This window comes from Ranitomeya variabilis, chromosome 4 (genome assembly GCF_051348905.1).
Source record: "Ranitomeya variabilis isolate aRanVar5 chromosome 4, aRanVar5.hap1, whole genome shotgun sequence".
In the NCBI taxonomy this organism is placed as follows: domain Eukaryota; kingdom Metazoa; phylum Chordata; class Amphibia; order Anura; family Dendrobatidae; genus Ranitomeya; species Ranitomeya variabilis.
The window spans coordinates 256,811,650-256,830,672 of NC_135235.1; the positions used below are offsets into that span (position 1 = coordinate 256,811,650).

Genomic DNA, 19,023 nt, shown 5'->3' on the forward strand with positions numbered 1-19,023 from the left:
AAACCATTTACTTAATGCGGACAATCTGATAAAAAATGGCTGAGCGCAGCTATTTCCAGACACCACGCTCTGCACCATGGGGTTCGTGTTCCTGAGGCGGTAATTACCATGGTGCTCACGCGCAACAAAGGAATGAAAATCCAAGGATGTTTTAAAAAATAAATAAATAATAATAAAAGAGTGGATTTTCACTATCTCTATTTGAGAATACATAAATGATATAAAATGGCAGGACAATAAACCAGGGAGATGAAGGGCTATTACAGCGGTGCAGTGTGTATCCGATCCCTACACCTCCGCTCATGTCCTGACCCCTCTGTAGTGTCAGTGCGCCCTCTGGTGGATACAAACACTCAATGCCCCACACTTCAGGGAGGTGGTGTTTCTAGTTTCACATCCTATAGCCTGAAGACTGTTCCCAGCACAGAAATGAAATCCCAAAATCAGATTCACTGGGGACATGTTAATAAACTTATATGGCGTCTTTCAAATGCATTGATACTCCCAGTGCTCTTCCAGACTGATTTACACTACATTTTTCAAGACTATTACATTGGCATTTTACAAAAAACGTATTATTGTTATTGAGGGACAAGTGCCGTGCCATTACTTACACAGTGTGCTGACAGGTTCCCTTTACGTAATTTCAACCTGCCCAATATAAATCAATAACGCCTATCTGACCCTGCCTTCCATTATAGGGAGGTGCCCTGGTTCAGGGGTCATTTGTTTGTTGACTATTATTCATTTGGCCAGTGTATTATACCCTGCTACCATCTCCTACATGTTACATCACAATCACCACGACACTGGTGCCATCAGCAGAATAGTGAGGGTTCGGCTTCCAGCATTCCTGAGAAGCAGCCGATTTTGCTGGGTGAGAAAACACAGGTACGCAGAAAAATGCAATATTACATTGCTGGCATGCAGATGAATTCTTGACCGAGTAAAATATGGACAGCGCCAGTCGAAGGACTCGTAGGTGACTGACAGGCTGCTGTGCGTCAATGTATACACAGCGGGAGCAGAAAAAGGCAGGAAGTGTGCGCGCCCCAATCTAGGAATCTCGTCTACTCACTCAGCTGTCAGAGGCGACAGAAAGCACAACATGTATTTGTATCAATTAGGCTACTATAAGGAAGGACCATGAGCTGTAATGTTCAGCACTCACATGGAGCATTGAGCTAAGGGAACAGCCCTGAAACTATGTGTGTTGGGAATGTGGAGGTAGCATATTCCAGGGAGCTGGTGCAGCACGAGAAAAGACTTAGAGGAAGGACTGTGTTGGTCTTGGGTCATTGGCAGAATGTAGGGCATTTGTAGAGTGGTATACAGATGAGGGAGGTAGGCGGTGCAGCACCGAGGAGACGACAGGTAGGTAGAGATACAGAGGAGACATATGGCGGTGCAGCACTGTGGAGAGATCAGGTGGGGTGGTAGTCAGATATGAGGAGGAGATGTAGGGTGGTGCAGAACTGTGGAGGACGGGTGGGGTGGTAGAGAGGTGAGGAGATGTAGGGCGGTGCAGAACTGTGGAAAGGACGGGTGGGGTGGTAGAGAGGTGGGGAGATGTAGGGCGGTGCAGAACTGTGGAGAGGACAGGTGGGGTGGTAGAGAGAGGTGAGGAGGAGATGTAGGGCGGTGCAGCACTGTGGAGGACAGGTAGGGTGGTAGAGAGAGGTGAGGAGATGTAGGGTAGTGCGGCACTGTGGAGAGGACAGGTAGGGTGGTAGAGAGAGGTGAGGAGATGTAGGGTAGTGCGGCACTGTGGAGAGGACAGGTAGGGTGGTAGAGAGGTGAGGAGGAGATGTAGGGCGGTGCAGCACTGAAAAAAGGACAGGTAGGGTGGTAGAGAGAGGTGAGGAGATGTAGGTTGGTGCAGCACTGTGGAGGACAGGTAGGGTGGTAGAGAGAGGTGAGGAGGAGGTGTAGGTTGGTGCAGCACTGTGGAGAGGACAGGTAGGGTGGGAGAGAGAGATGAGGAGGAGATGTAGGGCGGTGCAGCACTGAAAAAAGGACAGGTAGGGTGGTGGAGAGATGTGAGGAGATGTAGGGTGGTGCAGCACTGTGGAAAGGACAGGTAGGGTGGTAGAGAGAGGTGAGGAGATGTAGGGTGGTGCAGCACTGTGGAGAGGACAGGTAGGGTGGTAGAGAGGTGAGGAGATGTAGGGTAGTCCAGCACTGTGGAGGACAGGTAGGGTGTTAGAGAGAGGTGAGGAGATGTAGGTTGGTGCAGCACTGTGGAGAGGACAGGTAAGGTGGTGGAGGGAGATGAGGAGGAGATGTAGAGCGGTGCAGCACTGAAAAAAGGACAGGTAGGGTGGTAGAGAGATGTGAGGAGATGTAGGGTGGTGCAGCACTATGGAGAGGACAGGTAGGGTGGTAGAGAGAGGTGAGGAGGAGATGTAGGGTGGTGCAGCACTGTGGAGAGGACAGGTAGGGTGGTAGAGAGGTGAGGAGATGTAGGGTGGTGCAGCACTGTGGAGGACAGATAGGGTGGTAGAGAGGGGTGAGGAGGAGATGTAGGGTAGTGCAGCACTGTGGAGAGGACAGGGTGGTAGAGAGAAGTGAGGAGGAGATGTAGGGTAGTGCAGCACTGTGGAGGACAGATAGGGTGGTAGAGAGAGGTGAAGAGGAGATATAGGGTGGTGCAGCACTATGGAGAGGACAGGTAGGGTGGTAGAGAGAGGTGAGGAGAAGATGTAGGGTAGTTCAGCACTGTGGAGGACAGATAGGGTGATAGAGAGAGGTGAAGAGGAGATGTAGGGTGGTGCAGTACTGTGGAGAGGACAGGTAGGGTGGTAGAGAGAGGTGAGGAGGAGATGTAGGTTGGTGCAGCACTGTGGAGGACAGGTAGGGTGGTAGAGAGAGGTGAGGAGATGTAGGTTGGTGCAGCACTGTGGAGGATGGGTAGGGCGGCAGACAGGGAAAAGGAGGAGCTGTAGGGCTGTGCAACACTGTGGAGAAAATAGTTAGATGAGGAGTTGCGAGGCAGTGAGTGAGTCAAATATAACTAAGATGGCAGGCATACTGCCCCAAAGGAAGTTAACACACAATGAAATGGAAATATTAGGTTTAGGTAAATTATCAATTGGAGGAAACACAAGAGAAGACATTCCCCTACCAACAAATGACAATGGTGCATCTTGCACAGTCTGCGCACTGCAATTTTATATCTCTGCCGGCTCAGCGCTCACAGTTTCAGGTTTATGTGATAGATTTGTTGGGCTGCTGCTGCCACAAAATCTTGCTCATTAAAAACAAGAAAAAATAGTGGTGGAGTTGATGGAAGGGGATCAAAAGTACTTGCTCAAAAACACATAACTCCTCGGGCCTAGTAGGGGGTCCATCATAAATGTGACCTCTAATCTACATTACATAGACTTGTACAGGGGAGCTGGAGTTATCATCAGATAACTCCAGGTGAGTATTCGATCCTCTCACGATTGTGTTATCAGATACAAGGTAATGAGGAGTTTTGCTTTTGCTTTTGAACATTGAGGCAGAATCTGTAGTTCATTTGAGCGACATCACCTTTATATAAGGAACAGCAATTACTATCACCAGTCATGGAAACTGCACAAGATACAACTAGCAGACCCTGCACATCTAGTAGGAAAAGCTCTAGGGGGCACTAATCCCAAAGGCATGTTTCTTTTTTCAATACAGTAATCTGCAAAAGAAGGACACCAGGGGCAGACACTGACAGCTTGGGGCCCTTGTGCAAGAAATGTGTCTGGGCTCTCTGCTCAGCACGCTGATTATGATGAGGGCAATCTGGCAATGGGAACCCCGAAGTCTCGGGCTACGTGCAACAGGCCAGATTGCATTATTACCACTCCGAAAGCGGGGGCGTACATAGAAATCACAGGGACCCATAGCAAAAGTTCTGCTTTGGCCCCCAACACTTCGAAAAATATATATATATTTATATTTTTTCACTGAGATGGATATATATGTATATATCCTTTCATAGAAAAAATGTGGCAGCACTCACCGATCCTGGAGCGATACGAGTCGATCCCTGCACACTCCTGCTGCCACTGCACACCCCCGAGCCGTGAAGATGCTTTGTCACATGTTTGAATAAAGGACTTTTGTCACTCCAGGATCGGTGAGTGCTGCCGCATTTTTTCTATGAAAGGATTGTCACATACCCTATGTTTCATGCGAGCACCCGTGATCAGCAGTCAGGATTTCAGCTGCTCAAGCAAGTACTTCGTTCTTTTCCCCACATACCCAAGTTGTGCTGCTCTACATACATGCTCTTTCATTTTTTGGCTTTTTCGATATATATATATATATACACACACATATACATATATGCATATATATATATATATATACATACACTACCGTTCAAAAGTTAAGGGTCACTTAGAAATTTCCTTATTTTTGAAAGAAAAGCACATTTTTTTCTAATGAAAAATAAATGATTCAGAAATACACTCTATACATGTGTAGATGCCCATTTCCAACAACCATCACTCCAGTGTTCTTATGGTACTTTGTGTTTGCTAATTCTGTAAAAAGGCTAATGGATGGTTAGAATACCCTTGAAAACCCCTGTGCAAGTATGTTAGCACAGCTGAAAACAGTTTGGCTAATTAGAGAACCTATAAACCTGACATTCCTTTGAGCTAGTTGAGAATCTGGAGCATTACCTATGTTGGATCCATTAAACGCTCAAAATTGCCAGAAAAAGAGAACTTTCATGTGAAACTTAACAGTCTACTCTTGTTCTTAAAAATGAAGGCTATTCCATGCAAGAAATCGCCAAGAAACTGAAGATTTTCTACAAAAGTGTGTACTACTCCCCAGGGCCAGCCTTTGCCCTGTGCGACCTGTGCGGCCGCACAGGGCGCCAAGGCTCGTTAGCATACAAGGGGCGCGCATTTGAGCTCAGCAGATTAATGTCACATTACATCACAATGTAGACTGTCATGATCTCAATGGCAAGAGATCATAGCATCAGCATATATAGGAACTAGCTCTTGGAAGATGGAAACTGAGCTGACCATGAACTAAACCTAACGCACAACTAGCAGTGGCCGGGTAGCATGCCTACGTTGATTCTAGATGCCCAGCACCAGCCGGAGGACTAAATAAAGCTAGCAGAGGAAAATATTAGTCCTAGCTCACCTCTAGAGAAATACCCCGAAAGGAGACAGAGGCCCCCCACATGTATTGGCGGTGAATCAAGATGAAATAACAAACGTAGTATGAAAATAGGTTTAGCAAATTTGAGGTCCACTTACTACATAGCAGAAGACAGAAAGGACACTTTCATGGTCAGCTAAAAACCCTATCAAAACACCATCCAGAAATTACTTTAAAACTCTGGCATTAACTCATAACACCAGAGTGGCAATTCCTGTTCACAAGAGCTTTCCAGACACAGTAACGAAACTACAGCTGTGAACTGGAAAAAAAATGCAAAAACAAACATGGACAAGAGTCCAACTTATCTAGTAGTTGTCTAGGAGCAGGAACAAGCACAGAGAGGCTTCTGATAACATTGTTGACCGGCAAGCAACTAACAGAGCAGCAAGGTTATATAGCGACTCCCACATCTTGATGGGAACAGGTGAACAGAGAAGATGAAGACACCAGTTCAATTCCACCAGTAGCCACCGGGGGAGCCCAGAATCCAAATTCACAACAGTACCCCCCCCTCAAGGAGGGGGCACCGAACCCTCACCCGAACCACCAGGGCGATCAGGATGGGCCCTATGAAAGGCACGAACCAGATCAGAGGCATGAACATCAGATGCATTCACCCAAGAATTATCCTCCTGGCCGTATCCCTTCCACTTGACCAGATACTGGAGTCTCCGTCTGGAAACACGAGAGTCCAAGATTTTCTCCACAACGTACTCCAACTCACCCTCAACCAACACCGGAGCAGGAGGCTCAACGGAAGGCACAACCGGTACCTCATACCTGCGCAACAATGACCGATGAAAAACGTTATGAATAGAAAAGGATGCAGGGAGGTCCAAACGGAAGGAAACAGGGTTAAGAATCTCCAATATCTTATACGGGCCGATGAACCGAGGCTTAAACTTAGGAGAAGAGACCCTCATAGGGACAAAACGAGAAGACAACCACACCAAGTCCCCAACATGAAGACGAGGACCAACACGACGACGGCGGTTAGCAAAAAGCTGAGTCTTCTCCTGGGACAACCTCAAATTGTCCACCACCTGCCCCCAGATCTGATGCAATCTCTCCACCACAGCATCCACTCCAGGACAATCCGAAGATTCCATATGACCAGAGGAAAATCGAGGATGAAACCCCGAATTACAGAAAAACGGGGACACCAAAGTGGCAGAGCTGGCCCGATTATTGAGAGCGAACTCCGCCAATGGCAAAAAAGCAACCCAATCATCCTGGTCAGCAGACACAAAACACCTCAGATATGTCTCCAGGGTCTGATTAATCCGCTCAGTCTGGCCATTCGTCTGAGGATGGAAAGCGGACGAAAAAGATAAATCTATGCCCATCCTAGCACAGAATGCCCGCCAAAATCTAGACACGAATTGGGTCCCTCTGTCAGAAACGATATTCTCAGGAATACCATGCAAACGAACAACATTTTGAAAAAACAGAGGAACCAACTCGGAAGAAGAAGGCAACTTGGGCAGAGGAACCAAATGGACCATCTTAGAGAAACGGTCACACACCACCCAGATGACAGACATCTTCTGAGAAACAGGCAGATCTGAAATAAAATCCATCGAGATGTGCGTCCAAGGCCTCTTAGGAATAGGCAAGGGCAACAACAATCCACTAGCCCGAGAACAACAAGGCTTGGCCCGAGCACAAACGTCACAAGACTGCACAAAGCCTCGCACATCTCGTGACAGGGAAGGCCACCAGAAGGACCTTGCCACCAAATCCCTGGTACCAAAAATGCCAGGATGACCTGCCAACGCAGAAGAATGAACCTCAGAGATGACTCTACTGGTCCAATCATCAGGAACAAACAGTTTATCAGGTGGGCAACGATCAGGTCTATCCGCCTGAAACTCCTGCAAGGCCCGCCGCAGGTCTGGAGAAACGGCTGACAATACCACTCCATCCTTAAGGATACCTGTGGGCTCAGAGTTACCAGGCGAGTCAGGCTCAAAACTCCTAGAAAGGGCATCCGCCTTAACATTCTTAGAACCCGGTAGGTATGACACCACAAAATTAAACCGAGAGAAAAATAATGACCAGCGCGCCTGTCTAGGATTCAGGCGCCTGGCAGTCTCAAGATAAACCAAATTTTTGTGGTCAGTCAATACCACCACCTGATGTCTGGCCCCCTCAAGCCAATGGCGCCACTCCTCAAAAGCCCACTTCATGGCCAAAAGCTCCCGATTCCCAACATCATAATTCCGCTCAGCGGGCGAAAATTTACGGGAAAAGAAGGCACAAGGCCTCATCACGGAGCAGTCAGAACTTTTCTGCGACAACACTGCCCCAGCTCCGATCTCAGAAGCGTCGACCTCAACCTGAAAAGGTAGAGCAACATCAGGCTGACGCAACACAGGGGCAGAGGAAAAACGGCGCTTAAGCTCCCGAAAGGCCTCCACAGCATCAGGGGACCAATCAGCAACATCAGCACCCTTCTTAGTCAAATCGGTCAATGGCTTAGCAATATCCGAAAAACCAGCAATAAATCGACGATAAAAGTTAGCAAAGCCCAAAAATTTCTGAAGACTCTTAAGAGAAGAGGGCTGCGTCCAATCACAAATAGCTTGAACCTTGACAGGATCCATTTCAATGGAAGAGGGGGAAAAAATATATCCCAAAAAGGAAATCCTCTGTACCCCAAAAACACACTTAGAACCCTTCACACACAAAGAATTAGACCGCAAAACCTGAAAAACCCTCCTGACTTGCTGGACATGAGAGTCCCAGTCATCCGAAAAAATCAGAATATCATCCAGATACACAATCATAAATTTATCCAAATAATCGCGAAAAATATCATGCATAAAGGACTGGAAAACTGACGGAGCATTTGAAAGACCAAAAGGCATCACTAAATACTCAAAGTGGCCCTCGGGCGTATTAAATGCGGTTTTCCACTCATCCCCCTGCCTGATTCGCACCAAATTATACGCCCCACGAAGGTCAATCTTAGAGAACCACTTGGCCCCCTTTATGCGAGCAAACAAATCGGTCAGCAACGGCAATGGGTATTGATATTTAACAGTGATTTTATTCAAAAGCCGATAATCAATACATGGTCTCAAAGAGCCGTCTTTTTTTGACACGAAGAAAAAACCGGCTCCTAAGGGAGATGACGATGGACGAATATGTCCCTTTTCCAAGGACTCCTTTATATATTCACGCATAGCAGCATGCTCAGGCACAGACAGATTAAATAAACGACCCTTTGGGTATTTACTACCCGGGATTAAATCTATGGCACAATCGCACTCTCGGTGCGGAGGTAACGAATCAAGCTTGGATTCTTCAAAGACGTCACGATAGTCAGACAGGAACTCAGGAATTTCAGAGGGAATAGATGATGAAATGGAAACCACAGGTACATCCCCATGAGCCCCCTTACATCCCCAGCTCAACACAGACATAGCTTTCCAGTCGAGGACTGGGTTGTGAGATTGCAGCCAAGGCAATCCTAGCACCAAATCATCATGTAGATTATACAGCACCAGAAAGCGAATAATCTCCTGGTGATCCGGATTAATACGCATAGTTACTTGTGTCCAGTATTGTGGTTTATTATTAGCCAATGGGGTGGAGTCAATCCCCTTCAGAGGAATAGGAGTCTCCAAAGGCTCTAAATCATACCCACAGCGTTTGGCAAAGGACCAATCCATAAGACTCAAAGCGGCGCCAGAGTCGACATAGGCGTCCGTGGTAATAGATGACAAAGAGCAAATCAGGGTCACAGATAGAATAAACTTAGACGGTAAGGTGCAAATGGAAACAGATTTACCAAGCTTTTTAGTGCGCTTAGAGCATGCTGATATAACATGAGTAGAATCACCACAATAGAAACACAACCCATTTTTCCGTCTAAAATTCTGCCGCTCGCTTCGGGACAGAATTCTATCACACTGCATACTCTCTGGCGATTTCTCAGTGGACAACGCCAGATGGTGCACTGGTTTGCGCTCCCGCAAACGCCTATCGATCTGAATAGCCATTGTCATGGACTCATTCAGACCCGCAGGCACAGGGAACCACACCATAACATCCTTAATGGCATCAGAGAGACCCTCTCTGAAAGTCGCCGCCAGGGCGCACTCATTCCACTGAGTAAGCACAGACCATTTACGGAATCTTTGGCAGTAAATTTCCGCTTCATCTTGCCCCTGAGATAGGGACATCAAAGTTTTTTCTGCCTGAAGCTCCAAATGAGGTTCGTCATAAAGCAACCCCAAGGCCAGAAAAAACGCATCCACATTGAGCAACGCAGGATCCCCTGGTGTCAATGAAAAAGCCCAGTCTTGAGGGTCGCCCCGGAGCAAGGAAATCACAATCCTGACCTGCTGTGCAGGATCTCCGGCAGAGCGAGATTTCAGGGACAAAAATAATTTGCAATTATTTCGAAAATTCTGAAACCCAGATCTATTCCCCGAGAAAAATTCCGGCAAAGGAATTCTCGGCTCAGATACAGGTGCATGACAAACAAAATCTTGCAAATTTTGTACCTTCGTGGCGAGATTATTCAAACCTGCAGTTACACTCTGAAGATCCATTGCAAACAGGTGAACACAGAGCCATTCAAAGGAGAGAAAAAAAAAAAAAAAAATTTCAGCAGACTACTTATTTCTCTCCTTTCTCAGCCAAGGATTTTAACCCTTTAGTGGGCCGGTCAAACTGTCATGATCTCAATGGCAAGAGATCATAGCATCAGCATATATAGGAACTAGCTCTTGGAAGATGGAAACTGAGCTGACCATGAACTAAACCTAACGCACAACTAGCAGTGGCCGGGTAGCATGCCTACGTTGATTCTAGATGCCCAGCACCAGCCGGAGGACTAAATAAAGCTAGCAGAGGAAAATATTAGTCCTAGCTCACCTCTAGAGAAATACCCCGAAAGGAGACAGAGGCCCCCCACATGTATTGGCGGTGAATCAAGATGAAATAACAAACGTAGTATGAAAATAGGTTTAGCAAATTTGAGGTCCACTTACTACATAGCAGAAGACAGAAAGGACACTTTCATGGTCAGCTAAAAACCCTATCAAAACACCATCCAGAAATTACTTTAAAACTCTGGCATTAACTCATAACACCAGAGTGGCAATTCCTGTTCACAAGAGCTTTCCAGACACAGTAACGAAACTACAGCTGTGAACTGGAAAAAAAATGCAAAAACAAACATGGACAAGAGTCCAACTTATCTAGTAGTTGTCTAGGAGCAGGAACAAGCACAGAGAGGCTTCTGATAACATTGTTGACCGGCAAGCAACTAACAGAGCAGCAAGGTTATATAGCGACTCCCACATCTTGATGGGAACAGGTGAACAGAGAAGATGAAGACACCAGTTCAATTCCACCAGTAGCCACCGGGGGAGCCCAGAATCCAAATTCACAACAGTAGACGCTTAATGGCCTGAGGGCGCCCTCACCTCTTGTGGCGCCCCCCGCCGCGCCATTTGCGCTATCTGTATCTGCTGCTCGCCTGCTCCTGCCCAGTGCCGCCCGCCCGGCGCCCGCCCTGTCGCTCGGCTCTCTGCGTGTGACGTAATGTCACACGCGCAAGCCGTTCTCCCCGCTGGGCAGGGACAGCACGCAGAGGAACTTTAGTTCCGCCTTCTGCTGTCCCCGGCGGGAGAGAACGGCTGCACAGCGTGTGACATGATTACGCCACACGTCCCCGCTCGTGCCCCGCCGCTCTCTTCCCGGCACTGAAGAGCAGAGCAGAGGTGGACCTGAGGAGCCAACTGTTACTCAGCCAAGCAAAGCGTGAGTAATAACCACCTCACATGGCCTCCACTATGCTGGCGGTCGCCCCGGGGGGGGGGGGGGGGTGTTGGGGTGCAGCTTGCTTCTTTGCAGTGTGCGTGTGGGGGGGGGGGGGGGGTTGGGGTGCAGCCTTATTTTTTGGTGTGTGTGGAGGGTGGGGTGGGGTTGGGGTGCAGCTTGCTTTATTTTTTGCAGAGTGTGTGTGGGGGGGGGTTGGGGTGCAGCTTGCTTTATTTTTTGCAGTGTGTGTGTGTGGGGGGGGGTTGGGGTGCCGCTTGCTTTATTTTTTGCAGTGTGCGTGTGTGGGGGGGGGGGGTTGGGGTGCAGCCTTATTTTTTGGTGTGTGTGGGGGGGGGGTTGGGGTGCAGCCTTATTTTTTGCAGTGTGTGTGTGTGTGGGGGGGGGGCGGGGGGGGGTTGGGGTGCTGCTTTATTTTGCAAACGTATTATGTGGGGGGGGGGCGGGGGGTTGGGGTGCAGCTTTATTTTGGAAACGTATTATGTGTGTGGGGGGGGGGCGGGGTGGGGTTGGGGTGCAGCTTTATTTTGGAAACGTATTATGTGTTGCCGCAAGCAAGGGGCCCATCCGCAAGCATGGTCGCTGTGACTGGGTCCGGACACTGTGGCTGGGCACCATTGCTGTGACCCTTTTGCTGTGGGGCCCATTGTGTGGCTGGGCCCTGTTGCTGTGGCTGGGCACTGTGCTTGTGGTGGGGCCTAGCCACAGCAATGGGGCCCAGCAGCAAGCACGGGGCCCAACAGCAGCAATGGGGCCCAGCCACAAAAAAAGGGGACCAGCCGCAAGAAAAGGGCCCAGCGACAGCAATGGGGCCCAGCCACAAGCACGGTCACTGTGACTGGGTCCGGACACTGTGGCTGGGCACCATTGCTGTGACCCTTTTGCTGTGGGGCCCATTGTGTGGCTGGGCACTGTGCTTGTGGCAAAAATAAAAAAAAAGGACACACCATGGATGCGGGCGGGCGGCACTGGGCCCCCCCAAGCCACGGGCCTGGGTGCTTCCGCATCCGTCGCATCTATGGTGTGTACGCCACTGCATATGGCTCTAGGAACACAAAAGGGTGTTTAGCCTGATTTTCAGGCGTCCTATGGGTCTACCATGTAACATACTACTATGTCCAGGGCAGAAGGGGCTAAAATAGCCCTATGGTGCCTAACCTAACCATGGCAACCGGGGGGGCAATTGGGGGTTAGGTGCATTGCTCAGGAGCCACCCTACTCTCACTTCCTCCCGCTCCTCTCTGCTAAATGTATTCATCCATCCTTCTCCTTCTCCTTCTCCCCCTCCCACTCTTCCCAGACTTTGTGCAGTGTACAGTGGCTTACTTGTTTCTAGTTACTTATCACCTGCTCACCTCTGCCACCTTAGGTTTAAATGAGCAGATAGATGGTTATAGTAGCATGTGGACTGCACTAATAAGACTTTTGGTCCACACCTAACCTTTTCAGGGAAGAATAACATTTGTCAGGCAAGATGAGCCCTAAGAAAGCATCTGGTGCACAGAACAGAAAGCGAAAGGCCTTAGCAGAACAGGCAAATCAAAAGCAAGCAGGGTCTTTAAAAAGACTGTTCGAAAAATCTTCTGAACATGGTGGCACCAATGTACCGAGCACTGCTGAGGAATCAACATCAGATATTCCACAGCAAGAATGTGAAATAAGGAGTGGTATGGATACAATCCCATTGGAGCCAGGGGAACCATCAACGTCATTGAAAATTAGGATCAGTGAAGTTGACCAAGAGTCTACCATAGCAGACGTTTATGAGGTTGCAGTAGAACAAGATCAGTCTACCACACCAGCCCTCACATCAGAAGGGGATAACACATGCCAGCATGTGGAGGGCATTGATGAGGCTGAAAGCAGTGAAATTTCTGCAATCATTGACTCAGATCCTGCACTTTGGCCTACATTAAATTCTTCATCAATTGATCTAATCGTAGAAGCAGGCCCTGTGCAACTTAAAAATATAGAATTTAAGAGAGATGAGAGGAATCGACATTTTTCAGAGGACTTTTACTCTAGAATTTTGGACAATGGCGTGAAACGAGCAAGAAAGTGGTTGGTGTACTCCAAAAGTTTGAACAAAGTATTTTGCTTTTGTTGCAAACTGTTTGATAGAAGATCCCGTACGGCACTTGCATTGGATGGATCACAGGATTGGAGCCATATGAGTCAGATGTTAAAGGCCCATGAAACTTCCATTAACCATTACTCAGCAGAAACAAAGTGGATAGAAGTTCAGCTTCGCATGAAAAACAAAAAAACAATTGACCATCAGTTACAGAGCAGAATACAGAAAGAGCAGCAGCACTGGAGAAACGTACTGGAAAGACTCATGCGTATTACTCAGTTGTTGGCTGAACGGAACTTGGCATTTCGAGGATCTTCTGATCGTCTATACACCGCAAATAATGGAAATTTTCTTGCTATAGTACAGTTATTAGGAAATTATGACTTTGTAATGGCAGAACATCTGCGACGAGTCAAGTCAAAGGAGACATCTGACCACTACTATAGTAAAACTATTCAAAATGAAATAATTAATTTAATGGCCAAAAAGGTTATTAGTGAAATTCTTGAAAGATGCAAAAAGGCAAAGTATTATTCCTTAATTCTTGATTGTACAACTGATCTAGCCCATCAAGAGCAGATGTCTTTTACCATCCGTTTTATTGATGTTAAACTTGGGTTATGCCAGATCAGGGAACATTTTCTTGGATATGTTGCTGTAACAGACACAACTGGTAGAGGATTATCAGATATTATTCTTAATTTCCTAATTAGCAAAGAGCTAGATATTGATGACTGTCGTGGCCAGGGCTATGACAATGGTGCCAATATGGCAGGCAAAAATAATGGTGTTCAAGCCAACATACTAAAAAAAAATCCAAGGGCGTTTTTTGTACCATGTGGATGCCACAGCCTCAATTTAGTGGTTGGAGATGCAGCAGAATCTAACATAGATTCTATAACCCTGTTTGGAATTATTCAGCGTGTATATACTATTTTTGCTGGGTCAGCCAAGAGATGGAAGGTTTTGACAGACCATGTATCAGGTCTTACTGTAAAACCTCTATGTACCACAAGATGGGAATGCCAGATAAACTGCCTCAAACCACTGATCCAAAATCTAGCAGGTATACAGGAGGCATTATTTGCCCTTTCTGAAGACAGCAGTACAGAGCCAAAAACAAAACATGATGCTCTAGAGTTGTCCCAACATATCCTTAATTTTAAATTCATGGTGTCCTTAATTGTGTGGTATGACATATTATTTCAAATCAATATTGTGAGCAAAGCTTTGCAAAACCAGACCGCCAACCTCATCACAGCAGCAGACATGATTGAAAAAACCCATGATTTTCTTAAGAAATTCAGGGAGAATGGTTTTGAAGGCTCTTTCCAAAGAGCAAAGAATATAGCAGAGGAAAATGGTGTGGACCCCATATTTAAGAGTACCTCACGTGTTAAAATTAAAAAACCCACTTTTAGCTATGAAGGACGGGATGAACCAATTGTGGATGCAAAGCAGAAATTTAAGGTTGAGTTCTTCAATGTGTTGGTGGATACTGCTTTAAATTCAATGGAGGAGCGTTTCCAGCAACTCAGTATTCATAATAAAAAATGGGGCTTTTTGTACGATATAAAGAGCCATGAATCACGGGAAGACTTGTTGGCACATAGTGTAGAACTGCAGAAGTCTCTGACTTATGGCAATAAGTCTGACATAAATGGTGCTGAACTTTCTGATGAACTCTGGCACATTCGGAATGTGCTCCCTGATGATGTTGAGACTCCGCTGCAGATACTTGGTTTCCTCACCAAAAATGAGTTTACAGAGCACTTTCCACGAACCTGGACTGCACTTCAGATTCTGTGCACCATCCCGATTTCTGTGGCCTCAGGAGAGCGCAGTTTTTCAAAACTTAAGCTCATTAAGACATATTTAAGGTCCACTATGACAGAGAGCAGGTTATCCTCACTTGCAGTCTTGTCAATTGAAAATGATGTGTTGGCATCTCTAGACTTAAATGAAACTATTGATGAGTTTGCCAAAGTAAAAGCACGGAAAGTTGCTTTTTAAATCAGTTTATGTAGCACGTTATTATGTTCTTGTTGTTGCTGGATTACAGTATAGTGCACTTTATTTTTATTTTTTTGTCTTGAAGGTTGAAAATTGTGCACATATTTAATGACAGTTTTTCTCATGTATGTTGCATATTTATTATATTATTTATATTTGATATTTTAAGATATTTTATTTAGTACTAAGGTGGATCAAAAGTCATAGAATGACTCTTGGTCCGCACGGCACCCGACCTGCTGCCACCCGTCCGGAACTCTTCTCCATGCTGGCCATCATCTCTGCACTCCGATTGGCTGTCAGCGTTGGGCTGACAGCCAATCAGAGTGCAGGGCGGTGTTTGGCCTTGCAGGCCGCCGCTCTGCACTCTGATTGGCTGTCAGCCCATATGGCTTTGGACCAAGCGTCATTTTTTCCTTTTGGTCCGCTTTAAAGCACTTTATAATTCCCGTTATTGCAATATTAGTGTTTCTTCAAGTGTTTTGCAGGGAAACACAAGTTTTCTAAGTAAACGTGTTGTTGTGAATATTAAAGAGTTATTGTTTTCTTTCAAAGTTTGGAGAGGGGGGGGGGGCGCCGTCCTGCAGTCTCGCACAGGGCGCCTTTTGGGCTAAGTCCGGCCCTGCTACTCCCTTCAGAGGAGAGTACAAACAGGCTCTAACCAGAGTAGAAAGAGAAGTGGGAGGCCCCGCTGCACAACTGAGCAACAAGACAAGTACATTAGAGTCTGTAGTGTGAGAAATAGACTCCTCACAGGTCAACTGGCAGCTTCATTAAATAGTACATACAAAACGTCAGTGTTAACGTCTACAGTGAAGAGGCGACTCCGGGATCCTGGCCTTCAGGGCAGAATGGCAATGAAAAAGCCATATCTGAGACTGGCTAATAAAAGGAAAAGATTAATATGAGCAAAAGAACAGACATTGGACAGAGGAAGATTGGAAAAGTGTTATGGACAGACGAATCCAAGTTTGAGGTGTTTGGATCACACAGAAGAACATTTGTGAGACGCAGACAACTGAAAAGATGCTGGAAGAGTGCGTGACGCCATCTGTCAAGCATGGTGGAGGTAATGTGATGGTCTGGGGTTGCTTTGGTGCTGGTTAAGTGGAAGATTTGTACAAGGTAAAAAGGATTTTGAATAAGGAAGGCTATCACTCCAGTTTACAACGCCATGCCATACCCTGTGGACATGCTGGAATTGCTGCAAAGGGAGCATTCTTTGATGAAAGCAAAGTTTGAAGGAGAAAATTATTATTTCAACTAAAAATCTTTTTTTCAAACCTTGTCAATGTCTGGACTAGATTTTCAATTAATTTGTCAACTAATTTGATTAATAAAAGTATGAGTTTTCATGGAAAACACAAAATTGTCTGGGTGACCCTAAACTTTTGAATGGTAGTATATATTATATATATATCTCCATTAGGAATCCGATATACATGCACCATACTTACACACATTCAAATACCATACATACACATCTACCGTACATAGACACAAAATACAAATACCATACATACACATCTACCGTACATAGACACAAAATACAGATACAACGTACATACGTACACAGATTCACACACACACACACACACACACACACACACACACACACAAATATATACAAGCACACACACATACATACATACATGCAGAGATAGATACACACATCTATGATATCAGGTGTTCAGATGAGCCGTGGGCGAGGGAAGCCACATAGTTCAGAGATCATAATACGCCCCCTTTTTAAATTCCTGCACTCTGCATGCCGCTTCTCTCCCTGGCTCTGGGTGTCCACATGATTTCGGGCGGGAGTGAGAGAGACCCAGTGCTGCTTACACCGGACCCCACTCACTCCTGCCCGTAAGCTTGACTGAGGGGCCTGATAGTGGCTGCGTGGTCTCCTGCTATGGGCAGTACGCCCCTGCCTGCCCTCCATCTTCAGGCCCCGATGCAGCTGCACCGGCAGTATGTCCGCCCCTGCAGGAGATAAATATATACATCCAGCCACTAGAAAAAGCTTATGCACATGGATTTCTACAGCAAACCTGTTGCATTTGTATATGCTCTTAGGGTATGTGCACATGTTTAGGATTTTCAGCAAAAATTTCTGCGGCAAACTGTGATGTGTTGGAAGGAAAAACGTGGTGTTTTTTCGCTTTGTATTGTTTTCCACTCATTAGTATGGGGTGAAACCTGTCGCAAAAACGCTGCAAGAAATTATTAGCTGCAAATCTGCAAGGAAAAATAAGCAAAGAGTGCATGAGATTTTAGAAATCTAAATATTTTGCTGATACTGTAAAACGCTGAGTATTTTCTGCATCAAATAGTAACTAGTGCATTCTGTACAATAAACAACATGATGTGTGTCATAATTGATAAAAAAAATAATAATATTACATTATTTTGGGATATGATAACTTTTTTCTCTTTTTTTGCAAACTGGCAATGGTTTTAAGACAACCATTTAGTTTTTTTCGATTTTATGTTCTTTATATACACTGTGTGATAATTACCGGTAGTTTCTTAAGGAAAATGTTTCTCTAACCAACACTAACTTTCATGGAGATTTTTTTATACCATCTTGATATAAAATAGGTGCCATAAGTAGTACTGTAAGGTGTGCTAAAAGTGGGAAAATCAGCATTTTTTAAATTTTATCTTTTCATTTGTGCTTTGTTTTTTTCCAATCAAGAGTATTGCCCGAGTTTTTTTCCAGTACTTTTTTGTAAGGTTCTTCAATATTTTTTTCATAGCCTCTTGTCTTTAATCTATTTTTTATTTTATTGTTTGCGTTTAGAAAGCTATGAGTATCTGAACAGATACGTTATGCTCTTACAAATCCATTATTTCGGATTGTCTTAATAGTGTGAACTGGGTGACAACAATCCGCTTGTAATGTTATATTTCCACCAATCGGTTCGTATGTATGAACAATGTTTAAGGCCCAATTACCTTCCAATTGTTAATCTAAAAAACAGGATTTATTATCATGAGGAGGATGTAAATCTAAGATTAAACTCATTATTTATTTTTTTTCAGAATAAAATAAAAATCTTCCCACCATGCCACAAATAATATTGCTGTGGATGATGAAAATCGAGCTCTCATTGGTGCTCACACTGTTAGTCAAAAAATATTTGTTGTTGAAGTAAAAAAAAAAAAATGTATTTCAAAAGATTTTCTATGGCAGATGATAAATTAAACTGCTTCTATTCAATACAGTAAGTACTGTATTTATTGAGAGGATGTTCTATGGATTTCATGGTGAAAATCTGTGGAATAGATCCACCACATGACATGGAAGAGCTTTATAGGGTTTATGCCACTGCATTTTGGCCATAATATTAAGGACTGAAATAGTGTCTTTTATAAAGCCAGGAGTTATTTGTAATAGAAGATTTAAATAATTATCTAACCAGGATCTCAATTGTTCATTTAGTTCCCGGAAAATAATAATAATAAAAAAATTATAATTTCAAAGCCCAATAAAAAAATTATGTAGATTATTAAAAAGTGAAAACACAAAACCCTACATGTCACAGATGGATACAGTTATTAGAGGTGAGCAGAATCTGGTAGCCAATGAGGAGACCAATAGAGCATTAAATGTAAGAGAAAACGAAAAAGAGAAGACATACTGAGCAGTGTAGGATCCAGCCTGGATCAGTAGGACTGGTGAACAGCTCCTGCCTAATGTAAGGGTTATAGGCAGGAGCTGGTGGAGTTCACCAGTTGCATCTGTATAAAAGTGTGCAGTCGACGGCTCGAGCTTCTGTTAACTATTGAATACTATTCAGACTACAACTTAGAAAAGAGCGCAGCGGAAAAATGATTGACTAGGAAGTCGGAAATGGGCATGTTTGGTTCACAGGAGTGAGATCCACTCCTCGTACCTGCTCGCTAACATACACAGGTCCTAATCAGATATCATCCCATTAATTATCTCAAATTACCTAACAGGGTAAAAATTA

At 45.2% G+C, this 19,023-nt stretch overlaps 1 protein-coding gene across 10 annotated transcripts in view; it reads right to left on the reverse strand.

Moving 5' to 3' along the window:
- Positions 1-19,023, reverse strand: part of GRAMD1B (GRAM domain containing 1B) — a 212,961-nt gene that overhangs the window by 63,553 nt on the left and 130,385 nt on the right. The gene's annotated exons all lie outside the window — the stretch shown is intronic.